Source organism: Triturus cristatus, chromosome 9 (genome assembly GCF_964204655.1).
Source record: "Triturus cristatus chromosome 9, aTriCri1.1, whole genome shotgun sequence".
NCBI classification, from domain to species: Eukaryota; Metazoa; Chordata; class Amphibia; order Caudata; family Salamandridae; genus Triturus; species Triturus cristatus.
In genome coordinates this window covers 392,303,430-392,308,177 of record NC_140592.1, presented here as the reverse complement: position 1 = coordinate 392,308,177, position 4,748 = coordinate 392,303,430, and the positions used below count along the sequence as shown (strand labels likewise).

General features: G+C 44.3%; 1 pseudogene across 1 annotated transcript; it reads right to left on the bottom strand.

Moving 5' to 3' along the window:
- Nucleotides 1-281: 281 nt before the first annotated feature.
- Nucleotides 282-2,404, bottom strand: LOC146798017 (nucleolar RNA helicase 2 pseudogene; annotated as a pseudogene). Its single transcript, XR_014968589.1, has one exon. The product of XR_014968589.1 is annotated as a nucleolar RNA helicase 2 pseudogene (transcript).
- Between the last annotated feature and the right edge of the window lie 2,344 nt (nucleotides 2,405-4,748).

Here is a 4,748-nt window from a genome sequence, read left to right as displayed (position 1 = left end):
TTCATCTTCCTTGGACACCTCAATTGGGCGATTTACACTGAGTGACAGAGACCACTTATTTTTTTTTTTTTTTTGCGGCCCATGTTTATTTTAAACAAATGCCACCAGTTGATAAACAGTGTATCAGCGCTAGAGTTATGTTATGATGAAATATGCTTTTAAGTGGACTTAACTTAAGATGAAAATCCACAAACAAGCATAAGATTAGCACCCAGTTTTAAATAATGTAATACAATTTTGTATTTGAGCACACCAGCATCCCATAAACCACAAAACTGACTTGTTTGTTGCTAGTCTTAAGGACTTTTGGAGAAAACAAAAATATTGCAAACATGGATTACCAGTTTCCCCTTCAAGAAACACATTCGGTTCACTTGGTTGTCAATTTCATTGCCTAATTGCTCTTTCAGTTCTCGCCATGCATAGCTCATGTTGTGCATCTCAGTTGAGCACTGCAATATCATGGTTACAAAGCCCACGTCTGAGTTAAGCAAAGACCGCTGTTCTATGGCAGTGGCTCCAGAAATGTGAGCTAATGCCGCTGCCAAAGCCTCCACTGCTCCCTTCTCCTCTATCAGTTGCGCTGCAGATATTTTGAAGTGCTCAATGGCGGAAGGGGGTACAGAATCCAAGAATCTGATAGCATCTTTGCTTGAAGCTTTTATTATATCAGCCGCAGAAGGGACACCTACTCGTTTAAATGTCAAACCTGCTTTCTGCTCTACATATCTTAACTGCGATTCTTCTTTACGCTGATAGAAACAGATGCAAACCCCAGTGCGCCCAGCACGGCCTGTGCGTCCAGAACGATGAATATAAGAATCAACATCCTTTGGCGGAGAACACTGAATTACAAGGTCGACCTCAGGAATGTCTAATCCACGAGCAGCTACATTTGTTGCAACCAAAACTTCAAACGAGCCATTTCGAAATCCTTTCAAAGTCACTTCTCTTTGCTTCTGTGGAATGTCACCATGTAAACACTGAGTATCCTGTTTAATGGAAGAATTCATAGTCAGTTCGCCGACTTCCTTTTTTGTTTCACAAAATACTATGGTACGCCCATGACTTCCACTGTAGACCTGAATGACATCACCTATGACTGCGGCTCTCTGAGACCAATGGCAGGCTACGGCCAAATGCTCTACAGTAGTTGCAGCCCTTTGAGTCCTCTTTCCAACAAGGTCAACTTGTTCATATTTTGATTTCATGTATTTACGTGCGACCTCATAAACCCATTGTGGACAAGTAGCAGAGAAAAGCAATGTTTGAGGATTATCTTCAGATTCTTTTTTGTACGCCACACTTAAAATCTCTTCAACTTGTTCAGCGAAGCCCATGTCCAACATCTGATCAACTTCATCAAGAACAACATGCTTTAGTTGAGAAAGATTAAGGTTGTGGTTCTGTAACTGGTCTTTGATGCGGCCCGGTGTACCAACCAATATGTCAATGCCATTTCGAATGCTATCAAATTGTGCACGATATGCTGTGCCACCATAGAAACAATCAACTGTGAGTTTTTTAGTAATGTCTTTAAAGTCTCTGGACACCTGAATGGCTAGCTCCCTTGTTGGAGTAAGAACAAGCACCTTGGGGGCTCTGCCTCTTTTCCGATCTTGGCCAACTCCTTGAAGTTTTTCAATCAATGGAATAGCAAAAGAGAAAGTTTTCCCTGTCCCAGTTCGAGCTTGAGCGACAACATCTTTACCACTATACACCGAATGGAATGTCTTTACTTGCACAGGAAACAAATGTGTTACTCCTCTTGCTTTAAGAAGACTGATGGTATCTTTAGAGATACTGAAATTAGAGAATGCACCTTCCTCCTGCTCTGCTGTTAGCTCCAGTTCGCTATCACTTTTATATTCTGTGCTTGAGAGTTTATCTGCTGAATCTAATAGCGGCGGGGATCCATTGATGACTGAACTTTGCTTAGAACGTTCACATTTCAAGTGTCCAGTACTCTCCTTCCTTCGCTTTATGGCATTTCCAACATTCAAGTTCTCATCTACAAGTTCCTTTGACTTGCCGTCTTTTTTTTTTTTTTCTTCTTCTGCTCAATACCACTGTTATACTCTCTGCTTTCTTCACCAGAATCTGAAAAGGATTTGGACTCATAGACTCCAATGCTTACATCTGTTCCTTGGGGACTTTGATCTTCCAACTGGCAGCTGCTATTTTCTTTTTTCATCTTCTTGGATTTAGGAGCTTTAAGGTCGTCAGAGTTATTTTCTTTAAGATGTTTTAACTTCTTTGACTTTTTATGTTCCTTTGACTTTTTCTCTTTTTTTTTCCTTCTTGTGTTTTTTCCGCTTCTTGAATATACCATGGCTGTCACGGCTTCCGCCACCGAGCTCTCGTCGTCCCCGAAGGTCCTGCTGGGCATTTTATGACAACTTTAAACCTCCCAAATCCAGTAGCAGACACGCCTGTCCCGGGATTAGTGTGAAAGGGAGAGACCACTTATTTGATGTTTCCAAGGAAGATGAAGGCCTTGTGAGCCCAACTGGATAGGGCGTCAGAAGATACCAGAGAGCCTGATGCTCTAGCATCCTCCACCGAGTCCATTATTTTGGCCAGGGGCCGTGCCACGTCCAGGAGTTTCTCCTGGTAGATTCCCAAGTTGGGGGAACTTTCCACTTCTGAAGCCGGCACAGTGACCCAGGGTAATCTGTTTGGGGATCCATTAATTCGAGAACTGGGCAAGTTTGTCAATACTTTTAACTCACTAGACAAGACCCAAACATCAATTAAATGTATATTCAACCCTGTGTTTGTCTGAGCCTGTCATGGTAGGGGCCACTCGACTAGCCGTGCTTTCCAGCTAGCCTCCGCCAGAGGCAACAACTCATCTAGGCTAGTGGCAAGATTCATTGAAGTTGGGAAACTGACAAGACACTACCCCTGTCACAGGTGTCAGCAGCAGTTCCATGGGCAACAGCACCTACAACAACTCACAAGTTGACTTGACAGAACCCCAAAGGGTTGCAAGCAGGTGGACGGTTGTTGCAGTTTTTGAGCAATAGGGAGGCACTTTCCACAGATGCGTGGGTTATCCAAACAGTTTGTCTTTCAAATAGAATTTTATGACGTTCCAGTTCAACCTCACAAACCCAGACTTTTAATTTTCTCCCAGGACTAGTCCAGGCTAGTGGAGCTAGAAATAACACTGCTTTTGGAGGAAAAAAGCTATAGTCCAAACAACTTCACACCCCAACAGTTTTAGCAGCAACATTTTCCTGGTGGAAAAGGGGGAAGGCAGACCTAGTGCTATCATCAATTTAAGGAAGTTCAACAAGTGTCTTGGTTATCATCACCTGAAGATGGAGGACATCCATCTCCTCAGGGACCTCCTGCAAGTGGCTGACTGGATGTCCGCTTGGACCTGAAAGATGCCCATTTGAAAATAGCCATCTTTTCACCTTACAGGTGTTTCTTACAGTTCCGATGGAACTCTCAGATATTCAAATTCACCTCCCTCCTTTTTGCTGCATCCTGTGCCCCATGGCGCTTCACCAAACCAATGACCCTGGTGGTCGAACATTTATGAACTCGTGAGAGTGTGAATGATTGCCTACCTCTACTATATCTTAATAGTGAACTAATGACTGGTGTGTCTGTCTGTGCACCTACAGTTGACCATCTATCTCATGGAATCTCTGGGTTTTGTGGTCAACGTGGTGAAGGCATTTGTCCTGTCTCAGTCTCTACAATTTCTGGTATTCCTCATAGATTCTGTCAAAGCCACCTTCCATCTCCCTGTTCGCAAGCTGGCAAAGATCAAACGCGAACTATGACCACTAGCATGTAGAATGAGACTTCTCTCGTCCTCCATACAGGCCGTCTTCCCATAACCTTTTTACGATCTGGCATTTGGTGCCTGAAAATATCAGATAAGATGCAATGGTGGGTCTCCCATATGGAGGCTTGAAATGGTAGAGCGATCTTCGGCTCCCAAACATATGGTGATAGTCAGATGCCAGTGGTTCAAGCTGAGGAGCTTGTTGTGGAGAATTTGCCACTGGAGGAAAATGTTCCTCCACGAAGAATCTCAGCACATAAACTGCCTGGCTCATTCACTCTCAAGTGTTGGACCAAAGACAAGGTTCAATGTTTGGTTCTTTTGACAATGGACAATGTGGCATTGGTCAGTTAGGTCGACCATCTGGGGGGAACTAAGTTAAAGACCCTGTCAGACTTGGCCCACACATTATGGGATTACTGTCTAGCCAATCACATTTGTGTCAGCTGAACATCTCCCGGGCCATTCCAGTCAAGTGGCAGACTGGCACTCGACACTGGAAAGATGTCAGCCTGTGGAAATTGCAAGCCTGAGTGTTCTGGCAGATTCCATGGACCTCTTTGCACCTCGTCTGGACTTCCAACTGGACAGATATTGCAGATGGCCGGATCCCAATGCAGTGGCCACAGACTCATTTCTGCAAGATTGAAGCAAGGAGATGGTATATACGTTTCGTTCATTTGTGAGGATAATGAGGTTGGCTGTGCAGGTATACACGACAGTGGGCAGATCTAGTGGTGATCATCCCAGCCTGGAGGTCCCAAGTCTGGTTTCCAGCAATGATGGAACTTTCTTAGGATTTTCCAATCCCTTTACTCCCATTTCCAGATCTCCTCCAGGATCCCCAGGACAACCTCACCCGCTGGTTCTAGCAGGCTAGCTTCGTCATATGGCCTGTAGCATTACCAGGAAACGTGAAAAGTCCCGGGCCTTTCACGAAAAG